Genomic DNA, 25,807 nt, shown 5'->3' with positions numbered 1-25,807 from the left:
CTAGGCACAATTGCTGCCCAGAGAAACTTATGGTCTAGTAAGCAAGACAAACTCATAGGAGATAATTCCATATATACAACAGAATGACTGGTGACGAGACATAGCTTTTGTTGTATTGGATTATTCTTTATAGAGAAATATTGGTCCCTAGACCAGAAAATTCCAGGCACCAAAAACCATTTACAAGAGAAGGCAGATAGCTTTGTTATGCAGAACACTGCAAAGTCCTGGTGTTCACAGGATGGGACTTTTTCATTTTCTTTCAGAACATTCTCATTCATCTTTCCAGGCTTCTCTTCCTTCTTCTGAGCAAAAAAAGAAAGAAAAAATCTTTTATTTTAAAACTGATTTCATTTAAATGGTTTAAGATGGATCTTTTCAAAATCGGGGATCTGAGTTACAGGATGACAGATGTGTACCTAGCTATGGAACAAATACCCTATCACGTCTTTCCCCCCGTCAGGGGGGCTGATTATGTTGGCCCAGCTTAAAGCTCATAGTCAGATCCAGATCAAGAAGTGGAAGAACAGGGCTCAAGTCCCAGCCCTGCCACTTACTGGATCTGTGACCATGGGCAAGTCATCTGTGTGATCCCCTCCCCACACCTGACACATTGTCTGACAGGGAGTAAGATGCTCAGTAAACGTTGAACCAAGCATCTCTAATCTATTTTCTACACCTGGAAAATGGAGACAGTGTTGTCGTAAGGATAAATTAAATGAGGCAGTGCAGGTGACAAAGCTTTGTAAATGATGAAGGGCAATACAGATCTGAAAGGGTTGAAGCCATATCTGGTCATGTCAACTCTGAGCTGGTTTCCTTATCCCTAAATTGTGTATGAGATGTCTGGCTAAAGTGAGAGTGTTTCTTGTTGTTGACGTTCTTGTTGTTTGTTTTTTTTGTTTGTTTTGATTAACTTTGATGAGGTTCATGGTATTTTTGGATGGGGGATATTGAAGGAAATAGCATACTGTTTAGAGCCAAATGAAAGGAATGGAAAACAAATCATCTCCACCAGCAATCTTAGTGAGGACTAATGAAAAACAAGGGTCATCTTTGATCTGATGATCGTATTTTCTTCATAGGCCTAACCTGATTGTATTATTGAATGTTCTGGAGCCCTCCTCACTTATTTAACTATTATGGCCCTTTACTTATGGGCTTCGAGATATAATTATGGTCTCCTCTCTCTAATGAAATGAGAGGTTGTAACTGAGTTAGCCCATCAGCAGCCCCTGATGAAGACTGACAGATCTCTTTCTGGACGACATACACTTGATAACAGTAATGCCAGGAACTTCCCTTTCTCCACACTCACTTTCCTATGCTGGGTGAGTGATAAGAAAGCATTCACAACATCCTCAGAGGCAGAATGGAATTAGTGCCACTTATGGGTCTGCCTCCTAGAGACCCATACTGGATCTAATACTCTTGGAAAATTCTTTGTATGGACTGAGCTGCAGGAATCAGCTTTCTGAGCGGGTGGGTATAGAGGGCCTGATTTGGACACAGGCAGGAGGGAGGAGGCTGAGCAGTAACTTCTTAGAGTTCCTCTGGGACATGTATATGGTGGCTGCTGCACTACAGAGTTGGTGGGGCTGAAAGTCCCTTTTGTGAAGAGAAGTTCCTGAAGTAGCCACCAGTCAGGAGTCAGGTTCCTAATAGGGCTGTTAAAAGGGATAGAATTCCTAACCTTGGGCCAGGAGGGGGTGGTACTTAAATGCATTGGATGATAGGATCACAGGTAGATTTTGGGGGTGGACGTGACCAAAGTGAGGGTTGGGGCTGGAGAGCCCCAGTGAGGAGGTGCTGTCAAGGCAAATGGTAAGCAGCTGAGGATGGTGGGAGGGATTGCTGAGTCTACCATCTGGCCTTCTTCCAACATTCACTCCCCTTCCACAGATGCCAATGCTTTTCAAGGGTTCACAGAAACAGAAGGAACTCACATTCAACTGTCAATGATACTGACAAAGTATCCCTCATCTCTATTGAATCAACACAGTCATTCTTCTTTTACTGAGCACATTCTATCATCCAGACATTCTGCTAAAGGCTTGAGATACGTTATTGTCTTTTATAATTATTACAATCCTTTTGAATTGATTACTATTTACAGATAAGGAAATTGAGGATCAGAATGGTTAAATAACTTGCCCACTGTCACACAGCTCATTTCCACTTGACACAAGGGAAAAGGTCCATTGTTCATTTTTTCATTCCACAAATTCTCCTTGAGATACTTGCTATGTGTAAGACAGAAATTACTAAAAGCTCATCACCTGGTTTCTTTCAGACTTAGCTTCATTTCTTTCTAATTTGTTCAGCTGGCCTAAGAGCTCCTAGACAGATAGTTATTAATGTTATTTGGAAAAGCCTCCAGGGAAGGTCGTTTCTTATGTTTTCTTGGTAACTTAAGTTTCCTAGAACTCCCAGAGATTTCTTAAGGCTAACCTAAGACCCTCTTGCTATAATTGAAGCCAATTCCTCATGAGGAGATCAGGAACAGCCAGAGGGAAGTCTTTGAGAACAACCTGTCCTAGAAAGAAGGTAGGTATAGTGAGACGGGCCCACAGGGTCAAAGAATATTAGCGCTAACTGGGACCCTAAAGGCTAATGACTCTAATTCTTCCACTTTACAGGACAGAAAATGAGCCTAGGGAGAATGAACAGTTTCCCCAAATTACTGAGCTGCTTAGTGGCAGAGCTAGAACCAGAGTCTGGGGCCGCTTATTTCCAGGGAAATAAGAACACTGTGATGGAAATAGCCAGATCTTTGAAGGCAAGCAGGTCAACATTCAAACTCTGGTTATGCATTTCCCAGCTGTGGAACTGGACAGGCTTTGCAACCTTGCATATTTTGTGCCTTGGTTTTCTTGTCTGTAAAAGGGAGCTGATACCTACCTCATAGAGGTGATGTGAGGATTAAAAAAGGTCATGTATTGAGTCCCTGAGGTGTTATTATTCCTTTCCCTACCCTGGACCCAGTCTTTTATCAACTGTATTAGTTAATATAACAAATCACACCAAAACTTGGTGGCCTGAAACAACAATCATAGTTTATTATCTCTAACGGGTACTGTTGGTAAGGAATTTGGGAGCAGCTTGGTTGGGTGATTCTGGCTCAATAGTTTCTTATAAGGTTCTGGTCAGATGTCAGGTGCGGCTATATCATCTGAAGGCTTGACCAGGGCTGGAACATTCAACTTCAAGTTGACTCTGTTACATGGCTGGTGAGTTGGTGCTGGCGAGCTGTTGGCTGGGGGTCTTAATTCCAGACCACATGGGCCTCCCCACAGCGCTGCTTGAGTGTCCTCACAACATGGTGTCTGAGTGAGCAATCCAAGAGACCAAAGTGGAATCTGCAATACTATTTATCATCTAGCCTTGAAAGTCATACAATTCTGCCATATTCTATTGGCCACACAGGGGCCAACCCTGAATCACTGGGGGAGGGGACCACACAAAGGCACCAACACCAGGAGGTGGGGATCACCAGGGTCTACCTGACACACGGTCTCATGGATGAGCGTCTGTTTCTGGGTCCGCAGTTGTGCCAGGCCATGCTGTCCTCTCTTAACTTCCTGTGTTTTGGGTTGGTATGTTTCAACAGTTACTCCTGGCTCCTCGGGGCAGACACGAGCTGTGTTCCCCCTATTGTCTTCTGGAGTTCTGAGAATGCTGTTTATAATTAGCCAAGCAGTAATTCCTACTGCTGAGCTAACTCCAAGGCTCATCTGCTTGCTTCTCTGGAGGTTTTTAAATAGACAGGGATGTGTTAATGACACAGTACGTTATCTGTCTGTTACCGTTTTGGCAGGCAGTGTGGAAACGTGACTTTTTTAAGGAGGAGTTAATCAGTATTAAAGCAGCTCCTGTGGCATAGGCATGAAGCGGGTGCCAAAAGGCTGCCTGGGAAGCTGTGGTTGCAGAATGTCTGGGGCCTGACATCACGCCTTTGAGTGGCTATTGGGCATGATCCTGGTGCAGAGATGGATGAGGCTAATAGAAGACATCGCTGGAGGTCCCAGTGCCCTGACCCAGTTGAGCTTTTATTACTACTGACATCTTCCCACTTTCTCTGCGCTTTGAAAGCCTTGAGTCTGCTCCCAAACTCAGCATCATTCTCAGTGAGGAAGGCTGTGAAGTGTGATGTTCCTTATTTGCTGATAACTCTCAATCTATATGTTTACCCTGCCTCCTACCAAACCTATCTCCCGAGCTCCAGACTACCCACTGCTCATTTTCATTTGGATGTCCCACAAGCATGTTGAAAACTGAACTCATGACTTTCTTCCCACCCAAACTCACGAATCCCCCTGTTTTCTACCTCTGTAAATGATACCACCATTCTTCCTGTTGCCCAAGCCAGACACCCACATGGTATGGCATGATGAGTAAGAGGGAAGGATAAAGGGATGGGAGCTTGAGTGCCTGGCCTGAATCTTAGCTCTGCCATTTATAAGCTGGGTGGTCTTTGGCAATTTGCTCTGCGTGATGTCTCAATTTCTTCTTTAAAAAAGGAGATAATAATAGAAACAGTCCAAGTGGGTTGTTAGGAAAATTAAATAAGATAGTTCATGTCTGGCATATAGCAAGAGCTCAATAAATGCTCTAAGAATCATTAGGCTCTTCGGATTCTATCTCCTAAATAGTTCCTGATTCATCTACTTCTCTACATTTGCCACCTCCTAGCCTGGGTCACCATTATTACTCAGCTGGACAAATACTTCCTGATGAGAATCTCTGCAGCCAGAGAGATATTTCAAAATTACAAATATGAGTGATGTCACATCCCTGTTAAGCCCAACCCCTTTGTTCTTATTTCAGAATTCAAATACTTAATTAAGAATTCAAATTCTTAGGAGTTTGGGGCAAATTCCTTGTGTGGACCAAAGGCTGTGCAGGCTTTGCCCCTGTCTGCCTCTCCAGCCTCATCTCCCCTGCCCTCTTACTGAGCTTCTGTCAGTTCCTCTGATGGACCGCACTCTCTCTTATCTTCAGGCCTCACATGTACTTTTCCCTCTTCAAAGAAAAAATTCCCCCTGTTAAGCCCCTTCTCAGCATTCACTGTGGATCTTATTGTTGAGAAAGAAAGGGAGAGGTAGGTAGAGGTGAAATCAGATCAAGGTGTTTTATCTCTTCCTTTCAAACTACTCTTAAGCTTTCAACAGACACAAGGATGGAGGCGATATTTGACTCCCACGTGTCTTCGTTGTCTGAAGAGCTGTGGATGGAGGATTTTCCAGGCCGGAGTGTGGGTTTTCCCCGGGTGTGTCCTGTGGCATCTTCAGTTCTGCCCCTTTGCCTGGCCTTCAGTCCCTTTCATCCTTTAATCTCAGTTACACATCTCTTCTTTGGAAAACTGTTTCCAGACCTGGACTTGGCCAGGTGCCCCTTACCTCCTCCTTATTCATGGTGGTTAATCTCCCTTTACCTTCCCTCTCAATCAACAAAGCCGTGTTGACATTATGCATCATCCGGCAGAGATCAGGCTCACCTCTGTATCCTCAGTGCCCACGTAGCGATGGGTGCTTAACAAATATGTGTCGAATTAATGTATGAATGGGTTGCTACAATTTTTCAAGTCTCTATATGCTATGAATATCCAAAAGGCCATTAAGGCTTCCTCTTTGCCAATATTTTACTCTTATTTCAGAAGCGGTTGCATAAATCAGATTCTTAGCTTGAATGTGTTTGTCACTTCCTTAAAAAAAAAGAGAGACATCTAGAATTCCTATTTTCACCCAACAAATATTTATTGAGCATTTTATATGTACCTGGAGATATTGGAGACGCAAAGTTGAATATAACATAGTCCCAGGCTTCCTGTTGTCACAGTTTTCAGTCAAGAATTAAATGAGGTATTGAACAAACATTTGTTGAATGAATAAATAAATGATAAATATGAGTATTTAACCTTAAAAAAGCAAAGATTTAAAACTTTATAATTGTTTAGTGACATCTGAATATGTGTTGCTACTGTGCAGTAGGAAACCTATCTTTAAATTTATTCATTCATTTATTTATTCATTCAATGTATAGTTATTGAGCATCTATTATATTTTGAGTTCATGAATATCTACTGGTTTCGGGATGGGAGCCATTAACCCCACCCAGAAAGTAGAAAAATATTATGGGCCTTTCAAGACCAAATGAAATGTCAACACAAAAGAGCTATTTGTAATGCAAATGTGAAGTCACCAGCCTTTGTAATAAACTGGCCCAGGACACAAACTCTGGGAGCTTCTTGTGAGAAGATCAGGTTTAGTAGTTTTGATGAATGGCAAAGGCAGTGAAAATCTGGGGAACTGCTTCTAATTTGTTTATCCTCCATCTCTGAGGTCACAGCATCAATCTGTACTTGGACAGGGCTGCCAGACCCCTGGGTCTGTTTGTAAAGCAGTTTGTGCCTACAGATCAATAATTTTTACCTTTGACAGGACATGTTCCCTTTGGAGAATCTGCTGAAAGCAATGAACTCTCTTCCCAAGAAAATGCAGGCCCAGCACTCTTTGCATTCAGGTCTAGGGGTGATTTCCTGGGAGCCTAGAGTCAGGGTTGAGGACCCTGAAGTGGGGCCATGTGTCTGATTCCAAGTAGTCCCCCAAAGGTTGCTCTCATTACTTTGGAGATAGAACTTGCGTGCACATGAGTGACTTCATAGTGGGATCCAGTGCCCAGGGTGCATTTGGGCATCTGTCTGGTTTAGTTCCTGGAGCACTTGAGAGGCATCCTCCTGGTAAGGGGCAGCAGTGCTGGACCCATGCATTAATAAGGGAAACTTTTCTGGTGTGTTTACTACATTGCAGTTGGATCTTCTTTGCTGGAGCAAAGAGATCCAGAACTATAACGTGAAAAGTCCTTTTAATGTGGATTGAAGTGGATCCTGGTTGTCTGCTGTAGAACATCACCAATTCGGTTCAGTTACGGTTGGTGGTGAGCAGCACCTAGGCTAGGGTTGGGTTGGGGGAAGGCCTATAGCCATGGCTCCAGCTTCTGTTCTCTCAATGGCCTCTCCTGCTGCTGCTCTGGTCCTCCTTCAAGAGGAGGTGGGAGGGAGGAGAACATCATCTTTCTGTCAATGTCAACAGAGCTCTCAGGGCCTCAAGTGCTAGAAATCTTCATTTGTGTCACTTTAAATCACAGACCATCTCTCCTTGGAGCCTGACACAATTTCCTCAAAGGGCGGAGCTGGAAGCTAATTTGAGGGCTCTTCCATTCACCCTCACTCCACCTCACCATAGGTTCCTTCCTTGGTGGTATTGAGGGGATTTGGGGACGCATTTCCCCCAGGTCCTTGGTGCAGAAGGAGTGCCTTAGAAGGATTAATGAGTGGTTAGATGTCAGCCCAGCCTGTCTGGTCATTGTTTCAATCAAATCAACGAAGCCCTGGCTGGCCCATCCCTCATCCTGGACAGACACCATGGATGTGCCAGGAATGGGTCAGAGGTGCACAGACATGTCATTGCTTATTAAAAACCCTGATTGCTCTGTGCCTATAGGGTCTGAGCCCTCCTGATGTCTTTCTGTTTTCAAAATCCTTAGGCGTTTTCAGGGCTGACTCAAAATGCATGGTAGCTTCGGTGACATGCTGCTCCTGGCAGACACTCTGACACTTCACTCCAGGCAGGAGAATCTCAGGCCAGGGCTGGCGAAGAGCTGCTACCAGCTAGAGCTGCCAGGGTCAGGGCCTATGAACATGCCCACCCAGACGATGCCAGCCCTAGACTTTCGCTTAACAGTTCACCATTTTAGCATCCCAGGGTTTGACAAAAATCCAGCTTTTACACTACCAGCGTTGCATGAAACTGACTGTGAAATATATTAGCAGCTGCTGTTATATCCAGCTGGCAGGGTGCCAGGGAAGGAAATTAAACTTTGCATTTCCCCAGCCCTCCCTCTCTACTTCCTGCTACCTAATCGATTCTGTTCAGTGGGCGCCTGAGAGAGCCAACTCTTGTTGTTTGCCAGGACCGTGGCACTTGGAGTTCTTAGTGAATTCAGATATCCATTTAGCCTCTGCCAGCCCATTGACGGGCTCTGAGAATTCTAATGTTATTCCATGGAGAAGGGTCCTTGCCTGCCCAGGGTCTGACCAGAGGTAAGTGTAGCCTGTGGAGAGATGGAGGGGGGGATGGTTGCCAACATCCAGTTTGACTTTTCAATGGTGGAGAGGAAACAATTTATAAAAGTCAGAAAAGTGACATATGTCAACAGTTTAAGAAATCAGCATGTGAATAAAAACTACAGTTCTATTTATTTTATGACAACAAAGCTATAATCTTGCATTGAGAGAGAAAATAACCAATATACGAAGTGTCTTCCTATGGAGATCACCACCACTGCCATGCCCAAGGAATCTTTGTCCCTCTTTTCCCAATCATTACCCAGAATGTCTCTTGGCCTATGTCTGGTAGGGGCCACAGAAACATGGAAGGTCCCTCTTGGCCACCGGGGAATTTACAATCCACTAGGAGAGAGAGCAGACGTGCTCATTTATACCTCTAACACGGGCTGTGATAAACGCCCGTCTGAGAGAAGTATCTACAATGAACATGGGGCACAGCTCATACCCATTCATTCATCCAGCAAACATTTACTGAGCTCTTATCATGTTCCCAGAATGATTCTTACACTTAAGATTCAAAGTTTCTATCCTCAAGGAATTCACAGTTAGTGAGGAGACAGGGAAAGAATATGACTTTTGTAGAGAGAAGACTTGGGTTCAAGTCCTAGCTCTGCCTCTTACCAGCTGAATAACCATGGGCAACTTTTCAACTCTGAGCCTGTGTTTCCTCAACAACAAAATGGAGGAGAAAGAGAACAATCTCAAAGGGATGGTGGGGATGAAACGAGGTAAGGCATGTGAAGAGGTTTTACAAGTGAGCAGTAAAGCACTGGATAAATGGGAGTTATCCTGGGCCACCAGGTGGGTTGAGATTTGTGAAGCTAGTTGAGGCCTCCTCGTTTGGACATCTCACCACAAGCCCTGCCTGCTCCCCCTCCTGCTGGTCTGGGGGATTGCAATCTCAGGGTTGCAGAGCAGGAGCCTGGGCCTCACTGCCTCTGTTTTTGTGACTGCTGACCCAGCATTTTGAGGGATGAGTCCTCTTACCTGTAGAGCTCCCTGCCAGGCATCTGGGACCCTGGGAGGGCCTGACCAAGATGTGGCATGAAATCTGCTGACAGCCTTGCCCTATATTTATTTGTTCATTATTTATAACTTTTATTCTGGAAAATTTCCAACATGTAGAAAAGTAAATAGTATAATGAACCCTCATGTACCCATACCTCAATGTCAACTGTTATCAATGCTTATCCAATCTTGTTTCATTCATAACCCCACCTACTCCTCCTTTCCCCTGGATTATTTTAAAGGAAAGCACTTTTTAAAAAAACACCAACACAATACTACTATCACACCTACAAATTTTTAAAAATTATTCCTTAATATTATCAAACAGTTAGTCAGAGTTCACTTTTCCTTGACTGCCCCACAAATGTTTTTATGGAGTAGATTTCTTCAAATTGAGATCTAAACAAGGCCCACACGATGTATTCTGTAGATATTTCGGCATGTGTGTATGCTGATGGGAATAATCTAGGAGGGAGGGGAAAGTTGTTGATGCAGGAAAGTAAGAGGATAATTTCAGGACCAAAGTGCTCCGGTGGACACAGAGCACGAGAAGAGAAGTTGACTTTAGAGAGCCATGGAGATACTTTTCCATCTGAACAAAGGAGGAGGCAGGGTGTGTGGCTTTAGAGAGAGGCAGATGGGGAGGCGAGGTGATTCTTATCTGGTTGCCTCTATTTTCTTAATAAAGTATGAAGAGGATAAGAGAATTGCTTTGAGCTGGGGAGAATGTGAGGACTACTCTGAACAGTCTTCTTCATTTGATAGACAAAGAAAGCAAGACTCAGAGAAGAGATTTGCCCAAGGTTTTGTAGCTAGTTGACAGATTTAATGGCAGAACCTAGGTCTCCTGGTTCTGAGGCTGGTGTTCTTTTTACTAACCCTGACTGTTAATAAACAGGAGAACATGTGGTTCCCTGGTCTCCCTCTAGTGAGGTTGTGTCCCTGGGGATTGTCATTGATATTTCCACATTGGCTTGGGTGAGTCTGGACATTGGGTAGCATGATTTAAATCCAAGAGCTTCGGGCAAGAGAAACAATAGAAAAAATAAACAAATGGGACTACATCAAACTAAAAAGCTTCTGCACAGCAAAGGAAACTATCAACAAAACGAAAAGACAACCTAACAATTGGGAGAAGATATTTGCAAACCATACTTCTGATAAGGGCTTAATCTCCAAAATATATAAGGAACTCATGCATCTTACCAACAAAAAAACTACCAACCCAATTAAAAAATGGGCAAAAGACCTGAACAGACATTTCTCCAAAGAAGATATATAGATGGCCAACAGACACATGAAAAGATGTTCAAAATCACTAACTATCAGGGAAATGCAAATCAAAACTACAATGAGATATCACCTGACGCCCGTCAGAATGGCTATAATTAACAAGACAGGAAACAACACGTGTTGGAGAGGATGTGGAGAGAAGGGAACTCTCATACACTGCTGATGGGAGTGCAAACTGGTGCAGCCACTATGGAAAACAATATGGAGATTCCTCAAAAAATCAAGGATAGAACTACCATATGATCCAGCTATCCCACTGCTGGGTATTTATCCAAAGAACTTGGAAACACCAATTTGTAAAGGTACATGCACCCATGTGTTCATTGCAGCGTTATTCACAATAGCCAAGACTTGGAAGCAACCTAAGTGCCCATCAAGGGACGAATGGATAAAGAAGCTGTGGTATATATACACAATGGAATACTACTCAGCCATAAGAAACGATGAAATCCAGCCATTTGTGACACCATGGATGGACATTGAGGGTATAATGCAAAGTGAAATAAGTCAGAGGGAGAAGGTCAAATACCGTATGATTTCCTTCATTAAGTAGTAGATAATAACAACAATAAACAAACACATAGGGACAGAGATTGGATTGGTGGTTACCAGAGGGGAAGGGGGAGGGAGGAGGGTGAAAGGGATAATTCGGTACGTGTGTGTGGTGATGGGTTGTAATTAGTATTTTGGTGGTGAACATGATGTAATCTATGCAGAAATAGAAGTACAATGATGTACACCTGAAATTTTTACAATGTTATAAACCAATGTTACTGCAATAAACAAAAAATTAAAAAAAAAAATAAATAAATCCAAGAGCTTAGCCAAGGAGGGGACTTGGAATCATGGAATCTCAGACTTAAAGTGGCACCTCCAGGTGGTCTCCAAGACCCATGCTCATTGCTAGAATGTCCCCCGTGGCATCCTACAATCCTCCAATAAGTGTTGTCTAGCTACTTTTTGATCACATACAGTGACTGGGTGCTCGGCACCTCTCAGGCAGTGTACCCTACTGTGGGACATCTTTAATGGCAAGAAAACATCAGGCTAATCTTGGGTTGAAATCTGCCTCCATTTATAATTTCTACCCACTGGGCCTAATTCTGCCTCTGGAGCTATACAGTTAGACTCACCCCTCTCCTTCCTGACAGCCCTTCAGTTACTTGGAGCCGCCTCTCAGGTCCCCCTGCTGAGAAGTGACACTGCTTTTGAGCCTCAAGAGGTAGATATGTCCCCAGAACAGAGGACTCACCCCAGAGCTTGGAGGACCAGATTCTCTTGATAGCTCAATTTTTGTTACTTGCTCTGTGGATTCCAGGAAATAAACTCTGCTGTCTATTCCATTTTCTATTTCTAAAAAATGCTTTCTCTTTTCATTTCAGTGCCCTGGGACCCCAATCAAAGCTCTCTAACATGCCCCATTTTTCTTCCAAGAATCTTGCCTGCACCCTCTTACATGCCCCAGGCACATCACAGGGTCTGCTTGGAAGAAACACATTCCTACCTTCTCCGTTAGAGTCCCACAGGGAGCTCCAGTACACCAAGTCTCAATCAGGAGGCTCCTCCTCCACTGACTGACTCACTGATAGATAAGCAAACAGGAAGTATTTGGGATGCGGGAGAATGCTCCTCAATGCTGTAGACACAGAAGTAGAATCTTGACTGGAATCTTTACACTTATCCCTCATTATTCAAATTCTTCCTACGCATCAAGGTTCAACGTTGGACTCTCCTCATCTAAGTCTTCCCAAACTAGCCTACCCTATGCTACCCCCCTTTTTTTGGGAATCTTAATCTTAACAGCTAGGAGCCATCTTTACCTGTGGGGAGGAATATTTTATCACGGATATTGTGTAGAGTTGTGGCAACGCTGATAATAAAAGCAGACCTACCTTTAGTCAGTCCGTTGTTTCTAAATCCTCCATGCACAATGCACTTCCTTATTGCTTGCACTGAGATGGACATGCCAGCGCACCCACCTTGGTACGCCACTGGGTAACAGTGACCCGCAGCTTGCCATGTGGTTCTCTAATTGCTTCACAAGGCTTAGTTTTCTCCCCCAACCCAGGGATAAGCTGTTGATGGCTGGGATGAGTCTCACTGTTTTTATCCACCCTTTGTGAGCCTGGCACAGACCTGGGCACACAATTGCTGCTTAACACATAACTGCTTGATTTCTTGAGTGAATAGTTGGAGTGGTTCCTGTTCCCAGGAACTCAACAGTAGTGCATTGTAATTTTAATCTTTTCCCTTGAAATCATCCCTTCAGATTGGCCTCAAGGAGGACAGAGACTGATGTGAGGGAGGTTTTGTGTGTGTGTGAAGAAAGAAGAGTGATGCACATGCAGAAGACCCTGCACATCTGCCTCCCTCCAGCTGTGTGAGAAGGCAGAGCTAGAACGCTATCTTGCAGGCTGGGTCTGCACCTACCCAGAATTCTCTGATTTAATCAGGGGCAGGAATCTGACTTTTGCTCCTCTTCTCTCATCCTTTCCTCTTCTTACCCCCACCTTTCTTTCCTAATTACTTTGATGGGATTTCAGAGACCAGAGCATCCCTTTCCTGACCTCAGCAGTCCTTATGATTTCATTTTGATTTTGCTTTAGCTAAGCCCTTGACCTGTTATAATTATTTTCCCAAAGTGCCTGCAGTCCCCAGAGCACACAAGGTAATTATCTGCAGAGCATGCACAGAGTGATCTGTCAGCTTCTGATGGATCTCGGGCTCTGCAGCCCTAGTCTGTTGGTTGGGTACTGGGGGCTCTAGCTGGACAGATTTGAATCACGCATTTAGGGTTGTGGCACATGGGAAGTTCAGTAAGGGCCCCGCCCTTTACTGAGGCTGGTTGTCTATGCATAACACCCAGTAATCAAGACTAAGCTCTTCCTAGATATTCATTCCAACCACATGGTGGCCAGCCCGCTTCCTGGGAATGAAGCCACCATGGAGAATAACTTCAGTCAATTATTTATTCAATTCATTCCTTCATCTTTCAGTATCTTTTAAGACCCTACTATGTGCTAGACATTATGCCAGGTGCTATGTGTCTGATAAAAAATGAATAAGACATGACCACTGCCCTTAAGAACCTTGGTCTCGTTGAGGAAATGACGAGTATACAAGTCTTACATCCTCTAAGGGAGGCACAGATCAAATCCTACAGGAGTTCATAGGACAGGAGGGGAAATTTACTTGTACTTTTTTTTTTACAAATATTTTTTTTGTGATGAGAACTTTTAAGATCTACTCTTTTAGCAACTTTCAAATATACCATACCGTATTGTTAACTCTAGTCACCACGCTGTACGTTACATCCCCAGGACTTATGTATTTTACAACTGGAAGTTTGCACCTTCTGACCTCCTTCCTCCCTTTCGCCCACCCCGCTACCTCCCTGCCTCTGTTAAGCACCAATCTGTTCTCTGCATCTATGAGTTCGTTTTTTGTTTAGATTCTGCATATAAGTGAGATCATACAGTATTTCTCTTTCTCTGACTGACTTAGGGAAATTTACTGTTAAATGAGGGAGCAGAGAAGTCTTCTTGGGAAAAGATATGGTTAAGCTAGACCCAGAAGGTGGGTTTAATTTGGAGGCAGGGGTGGAAGAAGCCCATTGTGGGAGTGAGTCTGCAAGACTCCTGAAGGCCAACCAGTGGATCTCAGCCTCCTCAAGGTCAGCTGCAGGGTCTCTCCAGAAAACCTTGCCAATCTCCTGTCTGCCAGCCCCAGTTCTCACTCTCTCCCAACTGGAGCAGTGTTCCTCTGGAGGCTGATGCTCATGGGCACATTCATGAAGTGTCACAGGCTCATGGCTCCACTTTCTTCTTCTTTCTGGCCCATCTCAGAAAAGCTGAGGAAGCTCCCCACTTCCAACTTCTCCCACCTTCTCACTTCCCACCATGGTCTCTCCAAGGACTCGACGAGTCACTCTAAAATTTCAAAGATGCTGCCACCACAGACTGAAGACCTACAGAAGCCCACCTGCCCTGCTCCTGGACCTGTCACTGGCTAATGCTGTTTCCCATCTTTGTTCCTTTGCTTAGGCGGGTTTTCCCTCCTCCTCACTCCTCTTGACAGGCTGTCTCCTTACGTCCTTCCAGACTCACCTCCCTAAGGACCCCTCCCCACAAGGCAGGTTGGGTTACACACCCCTTTCAGTGTTCCCATAAACACTATTGTTGCCTAGAACTGCAATATATTAAAATTACCTGTTTGTATTTGAACCTGTATACTGGTAGTTCTTTAAGGCCAGGAATTCTGTGTTTTTCTATCACCAGTGCATACATAGTCAGTGCTTGATTGGTTGTTAGATCAAGAAATGCAGGCAGCGTACTCTGCAAAGCAGATGCCTCTGTGATACACATGGAGAATTCTAGAATGAGGGATTGAAGAGAAGGAGTTAGCAAATTTTTCTTAAAGCTGTTGTTGGGAGAGAGGGAGAATCTCCCTCTGCCCTTTCCCTTAAGGTTCTTATGGCTGGCCAAATAATCAACAAGACAGGTTAGCAGGAGAAAATAATACCAAGTTTAATAACATGTATACATGGGAGAAACTCAGAAATGAGCAACTCCTTTCTCTATCTAAGCTGCCCGCCTATGTATTGTAGCTAAAGGCGAGGAAGGTGTTGGGGGTGGGTAGTGGTCTGTGACCTCAGAGGGCAAGAAGACAACTCACATGGAGATAGAAGTGCAAATGTTTGTCTGACAACTCTTCTCAGGGTCATCTGTAGATAATGTGGTCAGGGAGAGATAGAGTTTTTGATAAAAGGGGCTTGGTGTCTTTTCTGTTGTAACCTCCATCCTACATTATCTTTACAGCCATCATGATAATAACTCCTTCCTGAAACAGATCTTTTGTTTTAAATTCTTTAGGCAGTTTGGGAGGGGAAAATCAAATATTTTTCCTGAGTTCTCTGAGTCCTTATTGTCTTCAGCTCAAAATAATCCGCATACCAGAGTGGTGCCTCCTGGGGTAGCTTGCCCTGAGCACCATCACGATCATGATATTTAAATTATGTCACTGCTCTGGCCATATTCTGGCAACCCAGAGGGCCCTGGGAACAGGCTCAAAAGTGAGAAAGGCTTATAGGATACAATGTGCGACAGTGGTCTGTAGTGGCCTATAGATATGGGGGCTGGGCGACCATTGGACTCTTCCCTTACCCACTCAAAGATGAGTGATCTTTGTCAAACCCAGGCCTCACTAGTCTTCAGGAGGGTGAGGGTCTAGATCAGTGGTTCTCAGAGTGTGGTCCCCAGAGCAACAGCACCAACATCATCTGGGAACTTGGAAATGTAAATTCTCAGGCCCCACCTCAGACCTACTGGATCAGAAACTCTGGAGGTGGAGCTCAGCCATCCATATTTTTTTATTTCTTTTTTTTAAATTGAGATATATTTGATATACTTACATATTGTGTAAGTTTAAGGTGTACAACATATTGATTTGATATATTTATATTGCAATATGATTGCCATTGTAGCATTAGCTAACACCTCTATTGCGTCACATAACGATCATTCCTTCTAGTGTTGGGAACAATTAAGATCTGGTATCTGGGCAGGTTTAATGTTTATAATACAGTTTTGTTATGTGTAATCACAGCACTGTGTATTAGGTCTCCAGGGCTGATTTATCTGCTAGTTGCAAGTATGTACCCTTAAACAACATCTCTCCCATTCCCCCACCCCCCCACCCCTGGTAACCACTATTTTGCTCTCTGCTTTTATGATTTTGTTTTTTTTTAGATTCTACATATAACAGATATCATACGATATTTGTCTTTCTCTGTCTGACTTATCTCACTTAGCATGATGTCCTCAACGTCCATCCAAGTTGTTGCAAATGGCAGAATTTCCTTCTTTCTCATGGCTGAATAGTATTCTGTTATATATATATATAGTATATATATATATCAAATCTTGTTTTTCCATTCATCCATTGATGGGCACTTAGGTTATTTCCATATCTTGGCTGCTGTGAATAATGCTGCAATAAGCATGGGAGTGCAGATATCTCTTTGATTAGCTGTTTTCATTTCCTTTGGATATATACCCAGAAGTGGGATTGCTGGAACCTACAGCCATTTGTATTTTAACAAGTTGTCTGGGTGACTCTGATACATGCTAGAGTCTGAAAACGTCTAGACTACCTCAGTGCTTCTTAAACTGCACCCTGTATAAGAATCACTTGGGGGAACTTATGTAGAATGAAGATCCCTGGACCCCATCTCAGAAGTTCTGATTCAGAAAGTCGGAGAGGCCCAGGAATCTGCACCTTTAATGAGCACCTGGGAGATTCAGAATTGATCTACAGATCATATATTCATTAACACTGCAGGAGATGATCCTGAGGTCTCTGTCACAGTGGCCAGCCTCTGATTCTGATTGGCTAGGAGCTGTTGGTACTAGTGGCAGACAGACGGGCCTGGTTGGCAAGCGCTCCACGTGCCTTCTGATTGGCCAGGAGAGGCCCATGGGAGGAAACTATGACTGTGCTGTGGGACAGGACTCTGAAAGGAAAGGGGCTCTGCTCCTGAAATGGGACAGTCTTTCCCCAAAATAGCCAAGAGGAGAGCATAGCACTTCCGCCCCTTTAAGCACCCTGGTGATTTGCATTTAAAAATAGAAAGAAGCTCATGAATAATTTGTGAGTCACGAGCAAGCCCCTTCAAAATACAGTCATGAATAAAATATCCTGCTTTGCCTCCTCTAATGGCAGTGGCCTTTGATGTTTTATTGATGGCTTGCCTGCCCTGAGTGCTGTCAGGCTCCTGGATTAATTCATGCACTCGGGCCCTCGACCCTCCAGGGTTCGTGGGCTTGACCTTGCTGGCTGGCTGGTTGGCTTACACATAAATACACCACCCGTTTTTGGACAGTTCGAAAAGGCTACCTCAGATCCCTTTGGAAGAAGAAGCTTAATTACAGGGCTGTGGGAGCCCCTGGCCAGGCCCAGTGAGGGGGTGGGACCTAAATCACCAGAAGCCATTGTTTGTAGTGAGGTGAGTATTTAGAGCAGGTGCAAGTGTGTCTCCTATTTTATTGCTTCCTAAGAAGCTAGGAAGGGAAAGAAGACATTAAGGAGCTGTAAATAATAATCTCCCAAACCTGCACTGAGCAATGCCCTGGAGGCTCTGCCTGCCCAGGGGCTGTGTGAGTGAAACAAATGTGGGAGCCCCAGTAAGGGAGCTGCGGAGGGGGGCATGGCTTTGCATCTACCTAGGGCGTCTAGAGGCCCAGGCACCTGCCAGAGACCCTATTCTTAGGCAGAGCCCAAAGGGCTGCCTGGGGTATATTGCTGTCTACACAGGCATAGGAAAAAGTGTGAGGGAGTCTAATTTCATAGCTTTTTAAATTAAAAATAAACCTTATAAAAAGAAAAAATTCCATGGATAAAAGAGGACATTGAGAGTTGAAGGGCTTCAAGGTATTGGATGTCTGAGTTTTGACTAAGAGGTGACCCCAGCTTCCCAGAGGATGACCTGGGTGGGCTGGGAATTCACCCTGAGACAACGGGGAGCTGAGGCACTTGGGTCAGTCCTGGGACTCTGAGTGATTATTGGAGGGTGGGATAGTTTTGAGGTGGGAATGTGGGGACCCTACAAATGTCTTTTCACTTAGGTCTTGGGTCACCGCCCAAGCGTGTTGAGAAAGATAGCTGTAAGAACCAAGAGAGAGCAAAGCCAGCATTTTGGGAACCTACAATGGGAGTTGTAAGAGGTGGGGACAGAGCCCTTCAGAACCACGGCCGTGTCAACGTTGATAACCCTGGTCATTGCTGCAGTTCCAAAGAGGACTACTCCAGATCCGGTGGCGGTAAGAAGAGCCAAGGGACATACTAGGGGCATGGCAGAAGCAGCTGAGGGCATTCAGATGGGAGTGGGAGTCCTCAACAGCTTGAGACTGCAGTGGTTGACAAGGAGACTGCACGAGCTCCCTTGGACCCTGACTGCCCTCTCCAACCCTCTCTCCTCGACTCTGTGATTGGCTGTGAAGTCCTGGGTTAGAGTCCACAGGCAAGTTCTCCTAGGGAGAGTAGGACACTAGTCCTGGTCAAGATGCAGAAAGCGTCATGGGGTGGAGGCAGATTGAAGCCTTCAGGGAGCACAAACCCTGGTGGAAAGAGACTGGGGCAGACAAGGTTCATGATGCTTGCATGCCCCCAGTGAGTCAAGGCAGTAATGCTATCCTGATAAAATGGGTTCTGTCCTGTTGGGATGGGCAACACCAGTACTGGACCTCTGACTGCCATCTGCCAGAAAATTGCCAGAAAAAATACAAATCCCCAACAATCATAATGTAAACAGCACCTTTAGAGTTGTGTCGTATACAGTCTGCAGAACAGCACACAGCAGCCCTGGGGAAGGTGAAGAAGGAGCTCTTTCGCCACTACTCAGGCGGCCCTTCCAGGGGTAAGTGCATTTTAATAAGATCAAAGCTTTGTGCAAAAGTAAATCATGGCATTGACCACTGGGGATAGGGAATAGGTATTTTGGGGGAGGTAACATAGCCTGTTTGGGCTGCTATAACAAATTACCATAGATTAGGGGGCTTATAAACAACAGAAATTTACTTCTCATAGTTCTGGAGGATGGAAAGTTCAAGATCAAGGTGCTGGCAGATTTGGTATCTGGTGAGAGTCCAATTCCTGGTTCTTAGAAGATTGTCTTCTCCCTGTGTTCTCACGTGACAGAAGGGATAAGGGAGCTCTCTGAGGTCTCTTCTATAACAGCTCTAATCCCATTCATGAGGCACCATCTTCACGACCTAATCACCTCTCAAAGTCTCCACCTCTTAATACCATCACATTGGGAGTTAGGATTTCATCATATGAATTTCGAGAGGACACATTCAGTCTACAGCAGCGAGGGTGCTGGCAGTGGGGTTCCCTGGGGTTCCTAAAAGGAGACCATGCATGTGTCACTAGGCCCACCCACACAAGAATGCAGACCTAGGCATAGAGGTCTTCACTGTTGACACAGTTCATTCATTCTGCTCCTACTCATACTTGGACCAAGCGTTAATTCCAGTCTGTGGGTCTCAGTGTAGAGCCGATATTCTGGTGTAAGAATGTTTGTTTCATGGATTTGAGAGTGGGTGCAGAAGTGTGTGTGTGAGTGTGTGTGTATGTGTGTGTGAGAGAGAGATTGAATGAGAGAGAGAGAGAGAGGTAGGAACTGTGGATGTAGGTTTGAATTAGGAGTCACTTCAACACTAAGGAGCTCACAGGAGCTGAGGATGGGTAATTGCTGTCTTGTACACACAGTCTGAGAGACAAGGCACAGTTAGGTGTTGCAGAGACTCAGGGGAGGCAAACACCCCAGTGGGGGAAAAGGCAGGAGGGAAACAGGAAATGTTTCCAGGCCAGCGGAGGGAGGAGATGATTCCATTTCCCCGTCATGCCTCTCAGTCAGTATTAAACAGAGTATCCTTTCTCTGGAAGCTCTTTCCTGATCTCATCCAGATCCCCTTTGTTCAGGGTTTACACAGGAGGCAAGAAGGTGCCTCTGCAGTCAGATGGCCTGGATTTTAGTATAACACTGCCATTTACCGACTCTGCGCTCTGGGGTGAGTACTGAGGGTCGCTGAGCCTCAGGTTCTTCACCTGTGGTCATCCCATTACCTTGCAGGTTCTCATGAAGAGGAAATGAGGGGTGTTTAAGCAGTTGGCACTTAGTAAGCTCAATACATGTACTTTTCAGTGCTTCTGGAAAAGGAACTACATAGGAATGGTATGAATATCAATGTAAAATGGGGGAAAGGCTGTATATGTTAAATAGGATGAGTTAGAAACTTTTTCAAAAGATATTACACATACATAGAAACAATTTAAATACGGCAAAAGGGTATTCTGTAAAAAACAGTTCTCCTCCTTACCATACTCTGAGTTTCCAAGCCCCTTCTCCCAGGAGATGATAAGATTTTCCCCTCCTGTTTGCAGGGCTGTGTTGCAGACTCACGTCTGTTTCCCTCTTGTGCTTTAATCATCTCAACCTCCAAGATTTTTTATGCAGCTTCTTTTGGCTAGGAGCTGGTTTTACAGAAAACATAATTTGAAATGTCTAACAAATAAATAAGCATTCTCCACACTTATTCTACAAAGGATTTGTTTTCTCATACCCTGGTGCCCCAGACAAATACATCTGCCTTGCTGGCACCTTGAGTGGCCACTGGTGTGCTTCTGTGTGATGGCCAAGAGGCAGGTGCCAGTGCTCTGAGTGCATAAGGTGTGAAAGACAAATGCCATGTTGAGTGGGCCTCCATAGGCATTTGGGGGAGGCTGTTGCTGCACCTGGACTGATGGATGCCTCATCGCACCGAAGTGCAACCCCCACTGGTAACTGGCTCCTGTGAAACAGCCTTTTGTGATAGGGGCATTGGAGACTAAGCCCTGGACTCTTGAAGTAATGAATACCATGGCTGAAATCTCACTTTGGCAAAAGATAAGTAACCAAAGTCAATGAAAGTTTCCTCTTTCTCTCTGGGCCCCTAAAAATGGCACTGATGTTGATTCCTGCTTGAGTTTATCCTGCAGGCACTTAGTACCAGTGATGGGATCCCCCACCCCCATCCCCACTAGGGAGAGGCCCAGCCTCATGACTCCCGCTGGGTCCTCATGAAGACAGGGAGCTGGGCTGTGTTCAGTTGATTCCAGCTCCGGGGAGGCCCTGCACCACCCCAAAGAGCTCAAGTCTCAGGCCTTTGGGGAGTGAGACAGACTGTTTCAGGAGCCTTATGCAGGCTTGTCTGTCAGCCCACTGACGCTGTGGGAAAGGAAAGGAACTCCACAAAGAAACCGTTCTGCTCCAATTTAGATGCTCCCTCCATGTGGCTGCAATAAGTGCCCCCAGAGCACTAGGTTTGAAGGAAAGCTCAACGATCATGGAATCTCATATCTATTTACTCAACGAACATCTATTCTGAGGTCCTGGGAGTATGGTATTGCTCCCGATCTCAAGAAATTCACAATACACAAACTGCAGAACAACTGATGTGTGTATAGAGGTATGCGTGGGTGGGTGGACTGACTGAGTCGCACAGCATGAGTTGGGGCAACGGAGGAAGAGGCATTTGTAGAGGTGACAGCTTGTGCAGAGGCACTGAGAGAACGGCTGACGTGTTCACAGCACAAAGTTCTGTCTAGGTGTCCACGGTCTTTCCACTGCCCCAGCCCTATACTTGCTTCTCCTTATTTTTTTCCCTTCCTTCCTTTCTCCAATAAGAGTCTAAACTCACTTCCATCAAAGACCTAAGAACTAGCGAAGAATTTTCATGGGAAAATTGGCTACCCAGACAGGATATCCTCAGCTCTGATGAAGGCCAGTGGGCAGTGTCAGTTCAGACTCAGCAGGGTGCTCAAATGAGCTCCTGGCAGCTGGGTCATTCCACTCTTACCCCACTAGGCCTCTGCAGTTCCTCAATCACATCCACACCCAGCTTGCACCAGCCTCAGGGCCTTTGCACTGCTTGTTTCCTCTTCCTGGTAAGCTCCTCCTCTAGGTACCTGCAAGACTCACTCACCTCTTTTAAGTCTATGGTTAAATGTTGCCTTCTCAGTGAACCTTCCCTGACCATCCTATTTTAAACCCTTCATCAATCTACACCTTCATTTCCTGCTTTATTTTCCTCCAGAGTACTTCTGATTAACGTAGCATATGTTTTGCTTACTAATTTTCTTTAGTATCTGTCACTCTCAGGCCCTGTATAGAGTGCAAGCTCCTGAAGGCAGAGTTTTGCCTGCCTTGTTCACCCCTGGATCCCCTATACCTGAACTAGAACAGTGCCTGGCACAGAGCAGGTGTGCCCTCATGTTTGCTGAATAAATAGTAAAGAAATGGATATTTCTGAGGGCTGAATAATGGGACCGAAGGGAGGTAACTGGGTCCATCTTGCACCTCTGCTGAGAGGTGCTGGGTGGTGGTTATGGATTGCAAGAGAAATCATTGGGAAACTCCTCTGCCTGGTTTCCAAGCCCCTGCTCCCTTGATTCTGGGGCCCATCATCCTCTTTCATGGAGGCCTCACATCCTCCTACCAGACCCAGGTCACAGGCATCCTCAGGGGCTCATTTGGGGCCCTTGGGACTGGAGGGAAGGCAGTGTCCTGCTCTTCTTCCCATCCCCCAAAATAGTAGGTCCTCCTCAGATGTTTGTTCAACTGAATGGACCACTGCCTCCCTGCTCTCTGAGGGGCTGCCTTCCCACAGGAAGTATTTTTCTAGTGTAACTTGGCAACAAAGGCATTGAACAGAGATGTGAGAATGCTCTTGTTCACAGCCTCTGATTTCTGCTGACCTGAACTTACCAGCAGGCAGCTCTTTCATTGGAGGGGAAGGAGGCAATACATAGCTGGGGCCCCTGGTCAGCTTTGCTGCTGTTTCTTCTGCTGCTTTTGCAGGGGCCTTCCTGCCCCTGGGATCCCCAATTGCCTGGTGATGAGGAACTCAGCGCCCCAGATTCCCTGTGCGTGCACAATCATTGCAGGGATGCTGGTCTTCTCTTCGACCTCCCTGAGGCCTCCCAGAAACTCTTCCCTGTCTTTAGGGGAGATGTGAGTTGTGCCAAAGGAGAGTGACACAGGGGCAAACCACGAGGGGAAAGATGGGGGAGGAAAATCCCATAGGGACCATCAGCTACGATTACGTCTGGGATTGGGCCCCTTTTCCAAAATAAATAGCTCCCTCACAGAGCACATAAGTAGCCTAGAAGTCCCTTAAAATCAGCCTTCCCAGAACTGGCCCAGGTGAAACAGGATTTCTTCCAGGCTGGAGGTGGGAGGTGGCCCTCACCCTTTGCCGGGCCATAGCAGGGCTCCCAAGCGCTCCAAAGGGTCCCTGACATAGATGTGTCAGCATCCACTTCCCTCGGCAGAGGGAACCGTGGTTCTCTGGGGGCCTTCAGCTAGAAAGGAGTTTGAGTGGGGTTCGGGGCCCCAATCTTGGATAGAGCAGACACGTGTAGCACCAACTCTGGATGAGCTGGTGGATCGGGGGCTCTGACACGGCCGGGGCTCCATGGGCTTCAGTGGTGTTTGAGGGCTCACGTCCAAAGGCAGGTGGTTTCCCAGGGCACTCCCATTTCTGTGGGAGCTTTAGGCATGGAAATGATGCCACACATGAAATAAGTGACTTCCTATTATTCCCAAGAGGCCTCTCAGCCCTCCCATGCTCCAGGGTTCAAAGGGAGAATTCTAGCTCTGGGCCGGTTCTTGTGATGGAGGCTGACAGTGCCTGGAGGGCTTATCTCTGCTGGAAGCTACACCAGCAGCTTTGTAGTAGAGTACATAGAGGCATGAACACCACGGAAAACATGTTGGAGCTTTGCCTGCCTGTCTCCCACCTGACAGGAGAGCGAGAAGCCTGGGCTGAGACTGATTCCACGCTGACAGCTCTCAAGGGCCTTTTCCATGGGTTGACCGCCTCTCCATCCCTGAGCTAGACCCCGAACAGCTGAGTGTTGGGGAGGAGGGCATCTCTCCCTGCTGCTCTTAGGGCACACCATGTGGCTAAGCAAATAATGGAATTACCTTTTGGATCTCAGTGTTCTCATCTCTAAAATGGCATGACTGCACGACATATGGGCTTCTTTCTTCTCTCTAAACTTCCCAGCCCGAGCCATACAAAATGCACTGAAAAGACTGAAGACCCAGCCCTGATGTTTATTAGCTGTCTTTCAACCTCTCTGAGTCTCTGTTTTTTCATATGTAAATCAGTGCTAGTAACACCCCACAGGGTTGTTGGTAGAATGAAGCGAGGTATTATACGGGACAAAACTTGATAAACTTCTAGGTTTTAAACAATTGAATGTGCTTAGGAATCTCTGAATCAGAGAATGAGAAGAGCTGGAAGTCAGAGGGCCGATAGGACCTTAACTCTTGGGGAGCTGGTCTGGCTCGTTTCTCTCTCAGACTGAATTGTTTATCACTACAAATGGATGACAGCCCTGAGGTAGCTCTTTACTCACGACATTGAGGAGATATTTGCGCATCGTTAAACACTCCAGAAAGACTCAGATCCCTGGCCACCTCTTGACAGCCTCGAAATGCAGCCTGGCCATGGGCATCCCAAGTTCTCCTAACTTTCCACTGAGGGCCACTGCTCCTCCTGGGGGTGGGGTCTATTAAAGAGGTGAGATTTGGGGGGCTCTTTTAGCCATAAGTGTAATAGTTTGGAAGTCAGAAGAGCGAGCCAGGGTCAATTCAGAAGTATCCAGGGACAAACTCTCTAGCCTGCTGTGTTTGCTGCTGCTTATGGACCCCTCTATTTGGGGTGGGAGAGGGATTTTAGGAAGAGAAGAAAAATTCTCCACCAGATAGCATTTTTTACTCTCTCAGAATCTTAACAAAGGATCCCTACAGCTTCAGTGGGAGCCCATTTCTCTCTGTCTTTCCTCAGTGATAGGAAAATAATTGGTTCCCATGATCTTCAATGTAGATACTCTCACTAGAGAGAACAATTGCGACACTACATATTGGTCTGTTGGGCTGAGACAAAGACACGGTCCAGAATTTTGCAGATAAATTTGATTTAAACTATCTTGTTTCTCTGTCAGGCTGTGGACATGAATTTTTGGTTTGGAAACTATGATCATCACGATTTTAGCATCTCCCATATCCTTTTTATTCATTCCTGGAGTTCTTTTACCTTCTATCTCAGTTCATTCTCTTTCCTTCCCCATGAAAATGAGACTCACTCACTTCTTCATTTTGAACCTGGGCTCGTCAAGATAGCTTGTCTTTTGGGTGGTTTTATCCAACTTCTCTTGGAATCTTGATGATGAGGAGTCTCAGAAGCAGGGAAAGAACACCCTGTACATTCTCCAAGCTGGGAGGATGGGTGAAGACGTTACTGTCTTTCCTTGTTCTAAAGTCTCCCACCCTGACCGTGGGGAGGAGAGAGCAGGCAACATTTGTCTGCTCTATGAAGGTGTACTTGGTGTGCTTTATTTTTATAGAACTTTTTCTTTCCCAAGGGCAAGTGCATTCCCTTTGTAGAAGCACAGGGGTTGGACAGTTAGATTTCAGAAACTTCTCAGAAAATAGAGTTTGCCTCTTGTCGTAGTCGGTTCAGGCTGCTGTAACAAGCATACCACAGACTGGGTGGCTTAAACAACAAACATTTATTCCTCACAGTTCTGGAGGCTGAAGTCCAAGATCAGGGTGCCAGCATGGTCAGGTACTAGTGAGGGCCCTCTTCCTGGTTTCCTCACATGGCAGAGAGAGAGCTGGGGTCTTTTCATCCCCTCATAAGGGCACCACACCCATCACAGAAGCTCCTCTCCCATGACCTCATCCAAACCTAATTACCTCCCAAAGACCCCTTCTCTACCTACCATCACTTTGGGGATTAAGGCTCCAACACATGAACTTTGTGGAACTTC

This window comes from Ceratotherium simum, chromosome 2 (genome assembly GCF_057802395.1).
Source record: "Ceratotherium simum simum isolate JZ-2026a chromosome 2, ASM5780239v1, whole genome shotgun sequence".
NCBI classification, from domain to species: domain Eukaryota; kingdom Metazoa; phylum Chordata; class Mammalia; order Perissodactyla; family Rhinocerotidae; genus Ceratotherium; species Ceratotherium simum.
This window is presented reverse-complemented; position numbering follows the sequence as displayed.